Here is a 20092-nt window from a genome sequence, read left to right on the forward strand (position 1 = left end):
TGTCCCTGGGTGGGATTGAACCACCAACCTTTTGGTTAGTAGCTAGACACACTAACCGATTGCGCCACAGAGACACTTTGTAAAAAGTACATACTGACAAAGGCTAATAAGCATACATCTAGAACGTTTCCTAGAAAAACTTTAAAAAGTCAATAATCTGGAGAGTTTTTGTAAAATGTTTCTTCCATCAACCAATGAAGAAACACATTGGTACTTTCCCATGATGAGTGAGTGCTTCAGGATCTCTTGCACTTACATGTGCAGCAGAGTACTGCAATGGAAGCATGCTGGGCCCATTACCCAGAGGTAGGCAGATTGAAACTATCCTCTGCTATATGCATTTTTTTTGTTAATTAAAGTAATCCAAAACTGGGATTGATATGTTAGCTATTTTATGTTTACTTAAAGTATAACTTTTACCATTTTAATTTGTTTTAATAGTATATTGACAGTATTGTTTTCTTTCAAAAATCCACTTAATTTTCTTTACCCTATTATTAAAATGGTAATTGACAAAAACAAACTACATTGTCACCAGAAGAGCAATACAAAATGTACAAGTGATATATTAAAATCATCTTTCCAGCTTGAATTTCAATGATGCATTGGGGCAACGATTTTGTGAGAAACATCTTCACCCTTAAATAAAGATTTTCTTAATTCCTTACCTGTGTGCTAATTAGATATCACCTTGTTTTCACATTAAACAGACTTCCACATGAGAAAGCAGCAAGGATGCATTGGCGTTAATGTTTCCTGGTGTCAACCTGTATTATTTCAGTAGACATTGAAATGAGGATGCATCTTGCTGCCTTTCCAATGAAGCAAGTTTAATTTAGTAATAGGTGAAAAACCATCCTTACAAAGGTGTTCATCAGAGACTTGGCTTTGTGGACACTTTTCAGAGAACAAATTTGTTAGCATAAAAATAAAGCCAGAAAATGAAGAGCTGTTTAATCACTCAATTGGATTTTTCTGCCAGCATATTTTTTTTCTCTGCAACCCACTGCTAAATTGTGCTTCCTAGCTGTTTTTTATAAAATCACTGAATCAAATCTAACTCTGATTACATCAGAGAAGGCCAGGTACCCTACATCATAAAAGGGGGTTTGAAATTTTGACTTGTCTACTTAAAGATCACCAAAACCTGATCACAAGGTCACTTACATCCCAGGGTGGGATTGAACCACCAACCTTTTGGTTAGTAGCCAGACACACTAACTGATTGCACCACAGAAACACTTTGCAAAAGTGGATACTGACAAAGGCTAATAAGCATTCATCTAGAACGTTTCCTAGAAAAAATTTAAAAAGTCAATAATCTGGAGAGTTTTTGTAAGATGTTTCTTAGATCAACCAACGAAGAAACACATTGGTACTTTCCCATGCTGAGTAAGTGCTTCAGGATCTCTTGCACTTACATGTGCAGCAGAGTACTGCAATGGAAGCATGCTGGGCCCATAACCCAGAGGTATGCAGATTAAAACTATCCTCTGCTATATGCATTTTTTTTAATTAAAGTAATCCAAAACTGGGATTGATATTTTAGCTCTTTTATTTTTACTTAAAGTACAATAACTTTTACCATTTTAATTTGTTTTAATAGTATATTGACAGTATTGTTTTCTTTCAAAAATCCACTTAATTTTCTTTACCCTATTATTAAAATGGTAATTGACAAAAACAAACTACATTGTCACCAGAAGAGCAATACAAAATGTACAAGTGATATATTAAAATCATCTTTCCAGCTTGAATTTCAATGATGCATTGGGGCAACGATTTTGTGAGAAACATCTTCACCCTTAAATAAAGATTTTCTTAATTCCTTACCTGTGTGCTAATTAGATATCACCTTGTTTTCACATTAAACAGACTTCCACATGAGAAAGCCGCAAGGATGCAGTGGCATTAATGTTTCCTGGTATCAACCCGTATTATTTCAGTAGACATTGAAATGAGGATGCATCTTGCTGCCTTTCCAATGAAGCAAGTTTAATTTAGTAATAGATGAAAAACCATCCCTACAAAGGTGTTAATCAGAGACTTGGCTTTGTGGACACTTTTCAGAGAACAAATTTGTTAGCATAAAAATAAAGCCAGAAAATTAAGAGCTGTTTAATCACTCAATTGGATTTTTTTGCCAGCATATTTCTTTTTATCTGCAACCCACTGCTAAATTGTGCTTCCTAGCTGTTTTTATAAAATCACTGAATCAAATCTAACTCTGATTACATCAGAGAAGGCCAGGTACCCTACACCATAAGAGGGGGTTTGAAATTTTGACTTGTCTACTTAAAGATCACCAAAATCTGATAACAAGGTCAATTACGTCCCTTGGTGGGATTGAACTACCAACCTTTTGGTTAATAGCCGTACACACTAACTGATTGCGCCACAGAGACACTTTGCAAAATTACATACTGACAAAGGCTAATAAGCATTCATCTAAAACGTTTCCTAGAAAAACTTTAAAAAGTCAATAATCTGGAGAGTTTTTGTAAGATGTTTCTTCCATCAACCAACGAAGAAACACATTGGTACTTTCCCATGATGAGTGAGTGCTTTAGGATCTCTTGCACTTACATGTGCAGCAGAGTACAGCAATGGAAGCATGCTGGGCCCATAACCCAGCGGTAGGCAGATTGAAACTATCCTCTGCTATATGCATTTTTTTTGTTAATTAAAGTAATCCAAAACTGGGATTGATATTTTGGCTCTTTTATTTTTACTTAAAGTACAATAACTTTTACCATTTTAATTTGTTTTAATAGTATATTGACAGTATTGTTTTCTTTCAAAAATCCACTTAATTTTCTTTACCCTATTATTAAAATGGTAATTGACAAAAACAAACTACATTGTCACCAGAAGAGCAATACAAAATGTACAAGTGATATATTAAAATCATCTTTCCAGCTTGAATTTCAATGATGCATTGGGGCAACGATTTTGTGAGAAACATTTTCACCCTTAAATAAAGATTTTCTTAATTCCTTACCTGTGTGCTAATTAGATATCACCTTGTTTTCACATTAAACAGACTTCCACATGAGAAAGCAGCAAGGATGCAGTGGCGTTAATGTTTCCTGGTGTCAACCTGTATTATTTCAGTAGACATTGAAATGAGGATGCATCTTGCTGCCTTTCCAATGAAGCAAGTTTAATTTAGTAATAGGTGAAAAACCATCCTTACAAAGGTGTTAATCAGAGACTTGGCTTTGTGGACACTTTTCAGAGAACAAATTTGTTAGCATAAAAATAAAGCCAGAAAATGAAGAGCTGTTTAATCACTCAATTGGATTTTTTTGCCAGCATATTTCTTTTTCTCTGCAACCCACTGCTAAATTGTGCTTCCTAGCTGTTTTTATAAAATCACTGAATCAAATCTAACTCTGATTACATCAGAGAAGGCCAGGTACCCTATACCATAACAGGGGGTTTGAAATTTTGACTTGTCTACTTAAAGATCACCAAAATCTGATAACAAGGTCAATTACGTCCCTGGTTGGGATTGAACCACCAACCTTTTGGTTAGTAGCCGGACACACTAACCGATTGCGCCACAGAGACACTTTGCAAAAAGTACATACTGACAAAGTCTAATAAGCATACATCTAGAACGTTTCCTATAAAAACTTTAAAAAGTCAATAATCTGGAGAGTTTTTGTAAGATGTTTCTTCCATCAACCAATGAAAATTAAGTGGATTTTTAAAAGAAAACAATAGTTTCAATATACTATTCAAACAAATTAAAATGGTAAAAGTTATTGTACTTTAATGAAAAATAAAAGAGCAAAAATATCAATCCCAGTTTTGGATTACTTTAACAAAAAAAATGCATATAGCAGAGGATAGTTTTAATCTGCCTACCTCTGGGTTATGGGCCCAGCATGCTTCCATTGCAGTACTCTGCTGCACATGTAAGTGCAAGAGATCCTGAAGCACTCACTCATCATGGGAAAGTACCAATGTGTTTCTTCATTGGTTGATGGAAGAAACATCTTACAAAAACTCTCCAGATTATTGACTTTTTAAAGTTTTTCTAGGAAACGTTCTAGATGTATGCTTATTAGACTTTGTCAGTACGTACTTTTTGCAAAGTGTCTCTGTGGCGCAATCGGTTAGTATGTCCGGCTACTAACCAAAAGGTTGGTGGTTCAATCCCAACCAGGGACGTAATTGACCTTGTTATCAGATTTTGGTGATCTTTAAGTAGACAAGTCAAAATGTCAAACCCCCTGTTATGGTGTAGGGTACCTGACCTTCTCTGATGTAATCAGAGTTAGATTTGATTCAGTGACTTTATAAAAACAGCTGGGAAGCACAATTTAGCAGTGGGTTGCAGAGAAAAAGAAATATGCTGGCAAAAAAAATCCAATTGAGTGATTAAACAGCTCTTCATTTTCTGGCTTTATTTTTATGCTAACAAATTTGTTCTTTGAAAAGTGTCCACAAAGCCAAGTCTCTGATTAACACCTTTGTAGGGATGGTTTTTCACCTATTACTAAATTAAACTTGCTTCATTGGAAAGGCAGCAAGATGCATCCTCATTTCAATGTCTACTGAAATAATACAGGTTGACACCAGGAAACATTAACGCCACTGTATCCTTGCTGCTTTCTCATGTGGAAGTCTGTTTAATGTGAAAACAAGGTGATATCTAATTAGCACACAGGTAAGGAATTAAGAAAATCTTTATTTAAGGGTGAAGATGTTTCTCACAAAATCGTTGCCCCAATGCATCATTGAAATTCAAGCTGGAAAGATGATTTTAATATATCACTTGTACATTTTGTATTGCTCTTCTGGTGACAATGTAGTTTGTTTTTGTCAATTACCATTTTAATAATAGGGTAAAGAAAATTAAGTGGATTTTTGAAAGAAAACAATACTGTCAATATACTATTAAAACAAATTAAAATGGTAAAAGTTATTGTACTTTAAGTAAAAATAAAAGAGCCAAAATATCAATCCCAGTTTTGGATTACTTTAATTAACAAAAAAAAAAATGCATATAGCAGAGGATAGTTTCAATCTGCCTACCGCTGGGTTATGGGCCCAGCATGCTTCCATTGCTGTACTCTGCTGTACATGTAAGTGCAAGAGATCCTGAAGCACTCACTCATCATGGGAAAGTAACAATGTGTTTCTTCGTTGGTTGATGGAAGAAACATCTTACAAAAACTCTCCAGATTATTGACTTTTTAAAGTTTTTCTAGGAAACGTTTTAGATGAATGCTTATTAGCCTTTGTCAGTATGGACTTTTGCAAAGTGTCTCTGTGGCGCAATCAGTTAGTGTGCACGGCTATTAACCAAAAGGTTGGTGGTTCAATCCCACCCAGGGACGTAATTGACCTTGTTATCAGATTTTGGTGATCTTTAAGTAGACTAGTCAAAATTTCAAACCCCCTGTTCTGGTGTAGGGTACCTAGCCTTCTCTGATGTAATCAGAGTTAGATTTGATTCAGTGATTTTATAAAAACAGCTAGGAAGCACAATTTAGCAGTGGGTTGCAGATAAAAAGAAATATGCTGGCAAAAAAAATCCAATTGAGTGATTAAACAGCTCTTAATTTTCTGGCTTTATTTTTATGCTAACAAATTTGTTCTCTGAAAAGTGTCCACAAAGCCAAGTCTCTGATTAACACCTTTGTAAGGATGGTTTTTAACCTATTACTAAATTAAACTTGCTTCATTGGAAAGGCAGCAAGATGCATCCTCATTTCAATGTCTACTGAAATAATACAGGTTGACACCAGGAAACATTAACGCCACTGCATCCTTGCTGCTTTCTCATGTGGAAGTCTGTTTAATGTGAAAACAAGGTGATATCTAATTAGCACACAGGTAAGGAATTAAGAAAATCTTTATTTAAGGGTGAAGATGTTTCTCACAAAATCGTTGCCCCAATGCATCATTGAAATTCAAGCTGGAAAGATGATTTTAATATATCACTTGTACATTTTGTATTGCTCTTCTGGTGACAATGTAGTTTGTTTTTGTCAATTACCATTTTAATAATAGGGTAAAGAAAATTAAGTGGATTTTTGAAAGAAAACAATATTGTCAATATACTATTAAAACAAATTAAAATGGTAAAAGTTATTGTACTGTAAGTAAAAATAAAAGAGCCAACATATCAATCCCAGTTTTGGATTACTTTAATTAAAAAAAAAAAAATGCATATAGCAGAGGATAGTTTCAATCTGCCTACCTCTGGGTTATGGGCCCAGCATGCTTCCATTGCAGTACTCTGCTGCACATGTAAGTGCAAGAGATCCTGAAGCACTCAGTCATCATGGGAAAGTACCAATGTGTTTCTTCGTTGGTTGATGGAAGAAACATCTTACAAAAACTCTCCAGATTATTGACTTTTTAAAGTTTTTCAAGGAAACGTTCTAGATGTATGCTTATTAGCCTTTCTCAGTATGTACTTTTTGCAAAGTGTCTTTGTGGCGCAATCGGTTAGTGTGTCCGGCTAGTAACCAAAAAGTTGGTGGTTCAATCCCACCCAGGGACGTAATTGACCTTGTTATCAGATTTTGGTGATCTTTAAGTAGACAAGTCAAAATTTCAAACCCCCTCTTATGGTGTAGGGTACCTGGCCTTCTCTGATGTAATCAGAGTTAGATTTGATTCATTGATTTTATAAAAACAGCTAGGAAGCACAATTTAGCAGTGGGTTGCAGAGAAAAAGAAATATGCTGGCAAAAAAAATCCAATTGAGTGATTAAACAGCTCTTCATTTTCTGGCTTTATTTTTATGCTAACAAATTTGTTCTCTGAAAAGTGTCCACAAAGCCAAGTCTCTGATTAACACCTTTGTAGGGATGGTTTATTAACCTATTACTAAATTAAACTTGCTTCATTGGAAAGGCAGCAAGATGCATCCTCATTTCAATGTCTACTGAAATAATACAGGTTGACACCAGGAAACATTAACGCCACTGCATCCTTGCTGCTTTCTCATGTAGAAGTCTGTTTAATGTGAAAACAAGGTGATATCTAATTAGCACACAGGTAAGGAATTAAGAAAATCTTTATTTAAGGGTGAAGATGTTTCTCACAAAATCGTTGCCCCAATGCATCATTGAAATTCAAGCTGGAAAGATGATTTTAATATATCACTTGTACATTTTGTATTGCTCTTCTGGTGACAATGTAGTTTGTTTTTGTCAATTACCCTTTTAATAATAGGGTAAAGAAAATTAAGTGGATTTTTTAAAGAAAACTATACTGTCAATATACTATTAAAACAAATTAAAATGGTAAAGGTTATTGTACTTTAAGTAAAAATAAAAGAGCAAAAATATCAATCCCAGTTTTGATTACTTAAATTAACAAAAAAAATGCATATAGCAGAGGATAGTTTCAATCTGCCTACCTCTGGGTTATGGGCCCAGCATGCTTCCATTGCAGTACTCTGCTGCACATGTAAGTGCAAGAGATCCTGAAGCACTCACTCATCATGGGAAAGTACCAATGTGTTTCTTCGTTGGTTGATGGAAGAAACATCTTACAAAAACTCTCCAGATTATTGACTTTTTAAAGTTTTTCTAGGAAACGTTCTAGATGTATGCTTATTAGCCTTTGTCAGTACGTACTTTTTACAAAGTGTCTCTGTGGCGCAATCGGTTAGTGTGTCTAGCTACTAACCAAAAGGTTGGTGGTTCAATCCTACCCAGGGACGTAATTGACCTTGTGATCAGATTTTGGTGATCTTTAAGTAGACAAGTCAAAATTTCAAACCCCCTGTAATGGTGTAGGGTACCTGGCCTTCTCTGATGTAATCAGAGTTAGATTTGATTCAGTGATTTTATAAAAACAGCTAGGAAGCACAATTTAGCAGTGGGTTGCAGAGAAAAAGAAATATGCTGGCAAAAAAATCCAATTGAGTGATTAAACAGCTCTTCATTTTCTGGCTTTACTTTTATGCTAACAAAGTTGTTCTCTGAAAAGTGTCCACAAAGCCAAGTCTCTGATTAACACCTTTGTAGGGATGGCTTTTCACCTATTACTAAATTAAACTTGCTTCATTGGAAAGGCAGCAAGAAACACTAGACTAATTGGAGGTGCGCCCTAAAGCAAATTACAATGTTAGGAATAGGGGGTTCGGAAAGACCTCTAGTGTATACTGTCACGATCCGGGTATCTGGACGCCATAACTTACCTTTCAGATGCCTCCTAAGGCTGGCTCAGCGCTCCAGGACCGGATCCCATCTGTTATTCTGATGTCCCCATTCCTGCCTCCTCTCCTGTCACTCTGAGACGCTGTCACCGCGGCGCCATGTTACATCTTGAATGGCATCTCCCGCGGCCTCCGCCGCCATCCCTGAGTTTCTGCATGCAGGATGTCAGAGTGGCGCTTATGTCAGCCGCGGCCTCCGCTGTTGCCCGCGTGGTTCAAATGTGCACTCATCAGTCTGGCGTCTCCTGTTTACTGTGGCCGGCGCCGCCATTGCTGTTAAAGTTCCCACATGGATTATCAAACCAATCTTCCCTCCAAGTGTCTGCATGGGCGCAGCCATGTTGGATTCTGTCACCTGTTCATTTCCACCAATCCGCTGTTTCCATTGTAATCTGCATAATTGCCTAGCCAATCCCTTCCTTGCTGCAGGTATAAGTATTCTGTGCCTGAGCAAGGAAGGCGTCAGTGATTTGGTTGTCAAACCTAGTTCCAGTTTGTCTCTCTCCCGTGGTTGTTTTCCAGGTTCCAGTTACCATCTCCAAACCTCCACTAAAGAGACCCGCTCTAGTCTACCACCTGCGGTGCAGCCTGACTCTCCAGTCCTCTGGGACTCATCTGTTTCCAGTTACAGATTTACCTGCTTCCAGCCTAGCTTCCAGCAGAGATCAGCTCTTCTTAAAGTGCCGGTATCATTTCCGCAGATTACCACTCACCACCGGCACTATTATTTCACCGCTCTCAAACTCCATATATCAATCATATTTCATCGCTCTCAAGCTTCATTTATTATTTGGCTGGTTCCATCCAGCAATCCACTCCGTGCTTACATCAGTCTGGTTTCAGCCAGTACTCACAGCAGCCATTTTATCCACAGCAGCCCAGCTTTTCCTGGAACACCAGCTAGTATGATCCTGGGCTATCTCCATTGCTACAGTCGGGCCTGGTAAGGACTTTCCAACTAGAAGATAATAAGAACTGTCTCATACTACCAGAGCCCTGTGGTCCTTGTCCTCCTGTAGTACCCAGGAACTGTATTATTTCTCTGCTGATTTTATGTTTCTCTTTTATTACTGCTGTGATGCATGGAGTTTGTCAAAATAAACATCATTGACTTTTATCCTGGTTGTCGTGGGCACGCCTTCGGGCAATTCTTCTACATTTAACTTACATGTCCAGGGGTCTGATACAACCTCCCAGGTTCCACTACACCTCAGCCCCTACAACTGAGGCTGCCTCCAGTCAGCTCAGGCCCTCAGTTGTGACATATACACTGTATATACATTTTACGATAGGAAGGTACAAATTACATATTCACATTGCATCTATGGGCTGGATTCAAATGTCCCTTTCCTCTCTCAATCGTGCCCGTCAGCAGCTATTCTATTCTATATAAGGAGCCACGCGTCGCCGCCATCTTCACTTGTGCATTGGAGATGATAGGGAGAGGACGTGCAGCGTTTTCTCAGTTTCTGTGTTCAGTGTGCTGCAAATATCTGTGCTCAGTGTGCTGAAAATATCTACGTTCTCTGCCTGAAAAATGCTCCATATCTGTTCTGCATTGTATTATATAGTATGAGGACAGGGCTGAATTTTGCTGACCACCAGTATATAATATATAGCAGTACGGTACAGTAGGCCACTGCTCTACCTACCTCTGTGTCGTCAAGTATACTATCCATCCATACCTGTGGTGTATTTTAGTAGTTGTGCGCAGTATATATAGTAGGAGGACAGGGCAGAATTTTGCTGACCACCAGTATATAATATATAGCAATACGGTACAGTAGGCCACTGCTCTACCTAGCTCTGTGTCGTCAAGTATACTATCCATCCATACCTGTGGTGTATTTTAGTAGTTGTGCGCACTATATATAATAGGAGGACAGTGCAAAATTTTGCTGACCACCATACTTCTACTTAAGTCCAATGGTGTAGGATGTGCAAAGCTGTTTGGCTGTGCATTTATTGATCTAAGCATGCATTTTTATCAAAGCGTGATAAAATTGACACATAACGCAGCGTTCAATCAGCGTTAATTTATCTTCAGCTGATATCGATTGTGAATTGACGTTTCTTCTCTTCTTGTCACCTACAGGTAATTACAATTGACTACAACCACCAATCTATTCTGCTGCACTATATCTACAAAGCTAATTCTGCTGGGTAATTACAATTGACTACAACCACCAATCTATTCTGCTGCACTATATCTATATATGCAAAGCTAATTCTGCTGGGTAATGCAAATTGAAACATTATTGCATAGTATGTGATTTTGAAGTACTTTTTTAAAGTTTTGAATGATATAGACCCAGTTTAATCTTTGTGGAATGCCTGGTTGTTGTTTTTAAGGTAATTTATTGCCTGGCATTTGAGGGGGTGGGGTGTGGTTACAGATTTCAATTATTGGTTTCACTTGTAATAGTCTTCTACTAAAGTCCAATGGTGTAGGCTGTGCAAAGCCATTTGGCTGTGCATTTATTGATCTAAGCGTGCATTTTTATAAAAGCGTGATAAAATTGACACATAACAGCAGTGTTCAATTAGCGTTCAATCGAAGTGAAAAAGAAGGAAAACAGAAGCACACCAATCTAACAAAACAAAGAAAACTGAAGAACTAATAACAAATGTGAGTCACTTACTCCTCAGATCACTCACCTCCTGATTGTTGCATCTGATTACATAGCACAGAACTACCTTACTTGGACATTTCATAAACCATCCATTTCACCTACAAATGCCTGTATCTGTATTATTGTAATTTTGTTTTTTAAGCACAGCTGCACCAATGCAATTTTACCTGCAAACACTTAAAACATCTAACATAATTACCATTGCTTCTTAAACCTCTCACAATCCTTTCATTTCTTACACTCCAAATACATTTCTGCACCCACTTTATCTACGCTTTTGACTCATTTCATACTAAATCTACACCCCTTGAGCCTACACTGCATTTCTCACCTGCATTTCTACAATTCTTCTGCTCGGATTCCCTTACAGTCTCCTCTCCTACTTCCACTTTCCCTCAACCTATTTACCTACTTAACACTATGTCAATGCTTTCTTATACTCCCCACATCACTCAGTGTCTACCTAATAATGTATCTTTATCCTTCCCCCCTAGTTTCCTCCACCTCCTCCTCTGTCTCCCCTTCATCCCTCTGTTTCCTTCCCCCACCTTTCCTGTTACCCCACTTTCATTCACCTCTGCCCCATGGTCCTGCTACCCCACAACTCAGCCCTGCTCCCTCTCTCCCTTCCCTGTCACCTCCCCACACCCCCATCCACATCACACTGACCTCCCTCCCTGCCCACCTCCTGCAGTTTCCCCTCCTATCTCAGGCACCCGTACCATCACTACTCTCTCATCCCTGCCCTCAAAGTTAATCCCACCTCATCGCTACAGCAACCCTGAAAATCTAATTCACATCTCTCCCACAAACTCATACCCCCTATCCTGTGCCCTCTGCAATGCCAGATCCGTTTGTAACAAACTGGTCCCCACTCATGACCTTTTCATTTCCAACTCCCTACACCTACTAGCCATTACTGAAACTTGGATTACGCCCTCTGACACTACTTCTGCTGCTGCTCTCTCTGCTGGGGGCCTTACATTCACACACACCCCCCGACCTGGGGGTCGCCATGGGGGTGGCGTTAGGGGCCTTTTACCTTCTAGTTACTCCTACCAACTCATACCACCAGAACCATCCCTTATATTATCTACATTTGAGGTCCACTCCATATGTCTCTTCCAACCAGTCCATCTTAGAGTAGCTGTCATTTACCGCCCCCCTGGCACTGCTTCCAAATTCATCGACAACTTTGCTTCCTGGCTTCCTCACTTCCTCTCTTCTGACATTCCCACCATTATCCTAGGCGATTTCAACATCCCTATTGACATCCCCACACAATCCCCTGCCTCTAAACTCCTTAACCTCACCTCTTCACTTGGTCTCTCCCAGTGGACCTCCTCACCCTCCCATGTGAATGGGAGCTCACTGGATCTGGTCTTCACTCACCGCTGTGATATTTCTGATTTTTCCAACTCCCCATTTCCCCTCTCTGACCACCACCTGCTCTCCTTCAACCTATCTCTCTCGACTTCCCCATCTCAACCTCCTAAGGCTACCATCACTAAGCGTAACATTGAAGCTATTGACACCACATTCCTTTCCTCCCTGTTTGACTCACTTCTCTCTCCTATTCTCTCTCTCTCTCTTTCTCTCTCATGCCCTGAACAAGCCACTTCCACATACAATGCTTCCCTTACTTCTGCTCTTGACTCTGTTGCTCCACCAATCACTGTTCACCCTCGCAAATTAACACCTCAACCCTGGCACACCAAATGCACCAGATATCTGCAAAAATGCTCACGTACTGCTGAGCGACACTGGAGGAAATCACGCTCTAAGGCAGACTTCCTCCATTTCAAACTTATGCTCTCATCCTTCAGTGCTGCCCTTTCTCTTGCTAAACAGTCATACTTCAAGAACCTCATCTCCTCCCAGTCTTCCAACCCCCGGCGCCTCTTTGCCACTCTCAACTCACTCCTCTGCCCACCTCCACCTCGTCTCCCTTCCTCACTCTCTGCTCTTGACTTTGCCACTTACTTCACATCCAAAATTGACTCCATACGTCAGGACATCACATCACACCAGACTATCAGTAACCAGCCTTCTCCCATCCCTTACCAACCCTCCCCATCCCTCGCACCAACTCTGTCATCTTTCTCCCATGCATCTGGAGAGGAAGTCATGGCCCTCATTCGTTCCTGTCCCCTCACCACCTCCCCACTTGACCCTATCCCCTCCCGCCTCCTCTGCCACATCTCTTCTTCTGCTTGTTCCCATCTCTCCCACCTTCTCAATCTCTCCCTCTCATCAGGCACTGTCCCCTCTGCCTTCAAGCACGCTCTCATCTCTCCTATTCTTAAAAAACCTACCCTTGATCCAAACACTCTCTCCAACTACCGACCCATCTCTCTTCTCCCTTTTGCCTCCAAACTCCTTGAGCGTATTGTCTACAACCGCCTTACTTCCTTTCTTTCCTCACACTCACTGCTTGACCCATTCCAGTCTGGCTTCCGTCCTCTCCACTCCACTGAAACTGCCCTTACAAAAGTATGCAATGACCTCCATGCTGCTAAATCTAAGGGTCACTACTCTCTACTTTTTCTACTTGATCTCTCTGCTGCTTTTGACACTGTGGACCATCCTCTACTACTGCAAATCCTTCACTCCATTGGTCTGCGTAACACTGCCCTCTCTTGGTTGTCGTCCTACCTTTCTGACCGTTCATTCTCTGTCTCCTCTCATGACTCCACCTCCCCCTCACTTCCACTAACTGTAGGGGTACCCCAAGGTTCTGTCCTTGGTCCTCTTCTCTCTCTATACGTCCTCACTAGGTAAGCTCATTAGTTCTTTTGGTTTCCAATATCATCTCTATGCTGATGACACTCAAATCTATCTTTCCTCTCCAGACCTCTCCCCTACTCTCCTCACTCGTATCTCCAACTGTCTCTCTACTATCTCTTCCTGGATGTCCCAGCGCTTTCTTAAACTTAACATGTCTAAGACCGAGCTGATCATCTTCCCTCCCTCCCGCATAACCTCACCTCCTACAATCTCATTATCTATTGATGGCACTACTATCTCCTCTACCCCCCAAGTGTGCTGTCTTGGAGTAATCCTTGACTCCTCCCTCTCCTTCAAACCACACATTCAGCACCTCTCACAAACCTGCCGTTTTTATCTAAAAAATATTTCCAGGATCAGACCCTTTCTGACCCAGGATGCTACTAAGACTCTTATCCACTCACTGGTCATCTCCAGACTGGACTACTGTAATCTCCTCCTGACTGGCATTCCTGACAAATACCTCTCTCCACTCCAATCTATCCTCAATGCTGCTGCCCGGCTCATTTTCCTCACCAAATGCACTACGTCCACCTCTCCTCTCTTACTAGTCCTTCACTGGCTCCCCTTCCCTTTCAGAATCCATTTCAAGCTTCTCACACTTGCTTACAAAACCCTCACCCACTCCTCTCCCATCTACATCTCTGATCTTATCTCGCTTTACACTCCCACCCGTCCTCTTCGCTCTGCTAATGCACGCCGACTCTCCTGCCTACGGATTACTTCCTCCCACTCCTACCTCCAAGATTTTTCACGTGCTGCACCACTTCTCTGGAATTCCCTACCTCTCCCCCTCAGACTCTCCACCTCTCTACAAAACTTCAAATGGGCTCTCAAGACCCACTTCTTCACCAAACCCAGCCAAATCTCATCCTAAACGTCTGTTCCACGCTCTCTATGTACCCCATCTGTCTCACCCCTGTCTGTCTACCCCTCCCCTGTAGAATGTAAGCTCTCATGAGCAGGGCCCTCTTCCCTCATGTGCTTACTCTTTTCTTACTTTAATAATCTTCAGCTGCACCAAATCCAGCAGTCTTCTGCCACCTGATACTTATTCCAGTGTCATCTGCTGATGTAGCTATGTTTATTTACCCTGTACTTGTCCTATATTGTCATCAACTGTAAGTTGCTGTTTTCCTGTTTGATTATTTGTTTATGTACTCTGTAATTTGGTGCTGCGGAACCCTTGTGGCGCCATATAAATAAAGGATAATAATAAATAATATAATATATAGCAGTACGGTACAGTAGGCCACTGCTCTACCTACCTCTGTGTCGTCAAGTATACTATCCATCCATACCTGTGGTGCATTTTAGAAAAAAAACATATCTCGGCAGAGCAATCTATAAATCCATCATTTTACAGACAGCAACAGTGGGTATTGTAATAGTCACCCAATCCATCACTTTTATAGGGTTACATGCATCCACATGCTACAGCCTGTCTCAATAATTTTACTGTCACGGTGTGTGTGTTTGTGTTTTTATTTGGGTATTTTTTGTTGTTGTAGAACTACAGGTACCAGCGAGCCCGTTATTTCCCCGCCTGCTGGTACTTGAGGTTCTCCAAGTACCAGCAAGTGGGGGAGGCTTGCTGGGCCTTGTAGTTCCACAACAAAAAAACAATATTCTTTTTTTACACATATGGCTATCAGCCCGGCACCCACCACCCAGGGGTGCTGGGGACAGCCTCGGGCTTCACCCCTGGCCCTTGGGTGCCTCGAGGGGAGGAACCTCTTGATTTAAGGGGTCCCCACTCCTCCAGGGAACCCCGGCCAGGGGTGACTAGTTGGAGGGGTAATGCCAGGGCCGCAGGGACCTACATAAAAGTGTCCCCTGGCTGTGGCATTATCTCTCTGGCTCGTGGAGCCCGGTGCTGGTTTTAAAAATATGGGGGACCCCTACATCTTTTGTCCCACGTATTTTTGGAACCAGGACCCGTCTAAGAGCCCGGTGCTGGTTGTCTAAATACGGGGAACCTCTGTCCAATTTTCCCCCCAGTATTTAAATAACCAGGACCGGCTCAAAGAGGCTGGTTATACTAAGGAGGGGGGACCTCACACATTTTTTTTAACCCATTCAGACCCTTCTCCTTTAAGTTAATGGAAGCCCTGGACAACAAAATTGCATTCATGTCCTCCTCCCTCACCCTTCCCAGTCCCAAACACTCATTTTTTTTCTTTAAAAATTTATAATATATCACAAGAACAATGAGCAGGCAGGCAGCGGGCATTGGCGGCATCGGACTGAGATAGAAATTAGTGGTGGACGGCTGGGTCAGTTGATTGTGGGAGAGTTTGTAAGCCATTGGCGGTGGCAGTGGGTATCGGCTCAGAGGCAGTAGCGGGCATTGGCTAAGGGTCATTGGCAGGATTCGGCGGACATTATGGCTGTAGTGCCTCACTAGCCACTGACCTGCGCATTGGAAAATTCAGGGCTATGCCATGTAGATGATGGCCTAACAGGAGGCTTTAAATTTTTCTTTCTAGTGTCCTTCGTTTGGGAGAAAAATGCCAAGGTACAAGACAGCTTTTCCTTGCCAATATCTCTCTTTTGCAAAGAGCTGCGCATTGGAAAATTCAGGGCTATGCCGTGTAGATGATGGCCTAACAGGAGGCTTTAAAATTTTCTTTCTAGTGTCCTTCGTTTGGGAGAAAAATGCAAAGGTACAAGACAGCTTTTCCTTGCCAATATCTCTCTTTTGCAAAGAGCTGCGCATTGGAAAATTCAGGGCTATGCCGTGTAGATGATGGCCTAACAGGAGGCTTTAAAATGTTCTTTCTAGTGTCCTTCGTTTGGGAGAAAAATGCAAAGGTACAAGACAGCTATTCCTTGCCAATATCTCTCTTTTGCAAAGAGCTGCGCATTGGAAAATTCAGGGCTATGCCGTGTAGATGATGGCCTAACAGGAGGCTTTAAAATTTTCTTTCTAGTGTCCTTCGTTTGCGAGAAAAATGCAAAGGTACAAGACAGCTTTTCCTTGCCAATATCTCTCTTTTGCAAAGAGCTACGCATTGGAAAATTCTGGGCTATACCATGTAGATATAGCACTAACAGGAGGCTTTAAAATTTTCATTCTAGTGTCCTTCGTTTGGGAGAAAAATCCAATGGTACAAGACAGCTTTTCCTTGCCAATATCTCTCTTTTGCAAAGAGCTGCGCATTGGAAAATTCAGGGTTATGCCGTGTAGATGATGGCCTAACAGGAGGCTTTAAAATTTTCTTTCTAGTGTCCTTCGTTTGGGAGAAAAATGCAAAGGTACAAGACAGCTTTTCCTTGCCAATATCTCTCTTTTGCAAAGAGCTACGCATTGGAAAATTCAGGGCTATACCGTGTAGATGAAGCACTAACAGGAGGCTTTAAAATTTTAATTCTAGTGTCCTTCGTTTGGGAGAAAAATGCAAAGGTACAAGACAGCTTTTCCTTGCCAATATCTCTCTTTTGCAAAGAGCTACGCATTGGAAAATTCAGGGCTATACCGTGTAGATGAAGCACTAACAGGAGGCTTTAAAATTTTCAGTCTAGTGTCCTTCGTTTGGTAGAAAAATCCAATGGTACAAGACAGCTTTTCCTTGCCAATATCTCTCCTTTGCAAAGAGCTGCGCATTGGAAAATTCAGGGCTATGCCGTGTAGATGATGGCCTAACAGGGGGCTTTAAAATTTTCTTTCTAGTGTCCTTCGTTTGGGAGAAAAATCCAATGGTACAAGACAGCTTTTCCTTGCCAATATCTCTCTTTTGCAAAGAGCTGCACGTTGGAAAATTCAGGGCTATGCCGTGTAGATGATGGCCTAACAGGAGGCTTTAAAATTTTCTTTCTAGTGTCCTTCGTTTGGGAGATAAATGCAAAGGTACAAGACAGCTTTTCCTTGCCAATATCTCTCTTTTGCAAAGAGCTGCGCATTGGAAAATTCAGGGCTATGCCGTGTAGATGATGGCCTAACAGGAGGCTTTAAAATTTTCTTTCTAGTGTCCTTCGTTTGGGAGAAAAATGCAAAGGTACAAGACAGCTTTTCCTTGCCAATATCTCTCTTTTGCAAAGAGCTGCGCATTGGAATATTCAGGGCTATGCCGTGTAGATGATGGCCTAACAGGAGGCTTTAAAATTTTCTTTCTAGTGTCCTTCGTTTGGGAGAAAAATGCAAAGGTACAAGACAGCTTTTCCTTGCCAATATCTCTCTTTTGCAAAGAGCTGCGCATTGGAAAATTCAGGGCTATGCCGTGTAGATGATGGCCTAACAGGAGGCTTTAAAATTTTCTTTCTAGTGTCCTTCGTTTGGGAGAAAAATGCAAAGGTACAAGACAGCTTTTCCTTGCCAATATCTCTCTTTTGCAAAGAGCTGCGCATTGGAAAATTCAGGGCTATGCCGTGTAGATGATGGTCTAACAGGAGGCTTTAAAATTTTCTTTCTAGTGTCCTTCGTTTGGGAGAAAAATGCAAAGGTACAAGACAGCTTTTCCTTGCCAATATCTCTCTATTGCTAAAAGCGGCGTATTGGAAAATTCAGGGCTATGCCGTGTAGATGATGGCCTAACAAGAGGCTTTAAAATTTTCTTTCTAGTGTCCTTCGTTTGGGAGAAAAATGCAAAGGTACAAGACAGCTTTTCCTTGCCAATATCTCTCTTTTGCAAAGAGCTACGCATTGGAAAATTCAGGGCTATACCGTGTAGATGAAGCACTAACAGGAGGCTTTAAAATTTTCATTCTAGTGTCCTTCGTTTGGGAGAAAAATCCAATGGTACAAGACAGCTTTTCCTTGCCAATATCTCTCTTTTGCAAAGAGCTGCGCATTGGAAAATTCAGGGCTATGCCGTGTAGATGATGGCCTAACAGGAGGCTTTAAAATTTTCTTTCTAGTGTCCTTCGTTTGGGAGAAAAATGCAAAGGTACAAGACAGCTTTTCCTTGCCAATATCTCTCTTTTGCAAAGAGCTGCGCATTGGAAAATTCAGGGCTATGCCGTGTAGATGATGGCCTAACAGGAGGCTTTAAAATTTTCTTTCTAGTGTCCTTCGTTTGGGAGAAAAATGCAAAGGTACAAGACAGCTTTTCCTTGCCAATATCTCTCTTTTGCAAAGAGCTGCGCATTGGAAAATTCAGGGCTATGCCGTGTAGATGATGGCCTAACAGGAGGCTTTAAAATTTTCTTTCTAGTGTCCTTCGTTTGGGAGAAAAATGCAAAGGTACAAGACAGCTTTTCCTTGCCAATATCTCTCTTTTGCAAAGAGCTGCGCATTGGAAAATTCAGGGCTATGCCGTGTAGACGATGGCCTAACAGGAGGCTTTAAAATTTTCTTTCTAGTGTCCTTCGTTTGGGAGAAAAATGCAAAGGTACTAGACAGCTTTTCCTTGCCAATATCTCTCTTTTGCAAAGAGCTGCGCATTGGAAAATTCAGGGCTATGCCATGTAGATGATGGCCTAACAGGAGGCTTTAAAATTTTCTTTCTAGTGTCCTTCGTTTGGGAGAAAAATGCAAAGGTACAAGACAGCTTTTCCTTGCCAATATCTCTCTTTTGCAAAGAGCTGCGCATTGGAAAATTCAGGGCTATGCCGTGTAGATGATGGCCTAACAGGAGGCTTTAAAATTTTCTTTCTAGTGTCCTTCGTTTGGGAGAAAAATGCAAAGGTACAAGACAGCTTTTCCTTGCCAATATCTCTCTTTTGCAAAGAGCTGCGCATTGGAAAATTCAGGGCTATGCCGTGTAGATGATGGCCTAACAGGAGGCTTTAAAATTTTCTTTCTAGTGTCCTTCGTTTGGGAAAAAAATGCAAAGGTACTAGACAGCTTTTCCTTGCCAATATCTCTCTTTTGCAAAGAGCTGCGCATTGGAAAATTCAGGGCTATGCCGTGTAGATGATGGCCTAACAGGAGGCTTTAAAATTTTCTTTCTAGTGTCCTTCGTTTGGAAGAAAAATGCAAAGGTACAAGACAGCTTTTCCTTGCCAATATCTCTCTTTTGCAAAGAGCTGCGCATTGGAAAATTCAGGGCTATGCCGTGTAGATGATGGCCTAACAGGAGGCTTTAAAATTTTCTTTCTAGTGTCCTTCGTTTGGGAGAAAAATGCAAAGGTACAAGACAGCTTTTCCTTGCCAATATCTCTCTTTTGCAAAGAGCTGCGCATTGGAAAATTCAGGGCTATGCCGTGTAGATGATGGCCTAACAGGAGGCTTTAAAATTTTCTTTCTAGTGTCCTTCGTTTGCGAGAAAAATGCAAAGGTACAAGACAGCTTTTCCTTGCCAATATCTCTCTTTTGCAAAGAGCTACGCATTGGAAAATTCAGGGCTATACCGTGTAGATATAGCACTAACAGGAGGCTTTAAAATTTTCATTCTAGTGTCCTTCATTTGGGAGAAAAATCCAATGGTACAAGACAGCTTTTCCTTGCCAATATCTCTCTTTTGCAAAAAGCTGCGCATTGGAAAATTCAGGGCTATGCCGTGTAGATGATGGCCTAACAGGAGGCTTTAAAATTTTCATT

General features: G+C 40.9%; 1 non-coding gene across 1 annotated transcript; it reads right to left on the reverse strand.

Moving 5' to 3' along the window:
- TRNAS-ACU (transfer RNA serine (anticodon ACU)) lies at positions 1-74 on the reverse strand. The gene has a single exon. It is a non-coding gene; the product is annotated as a tRNA-Ser (tRNA).
- Between the last annotated feature and the right edge of the window lie 20018 nt (positions 75-20092).

The sequence above is a fragment of the Pseudophryne corroboree genome, chromosome 3 (assembly GCF_028390025.1).
Source record: "Pseudophryne corroboree isolate aPseCor3 chromosome 3, aPseCor3.hap2, whole genome shotgun sequence".
NCBI lineage: Eukaryota > Metazoa > Chordata > Amphibia > Anura > Myobatrachidae > Pseudophryne > Pseudophryne corroboree.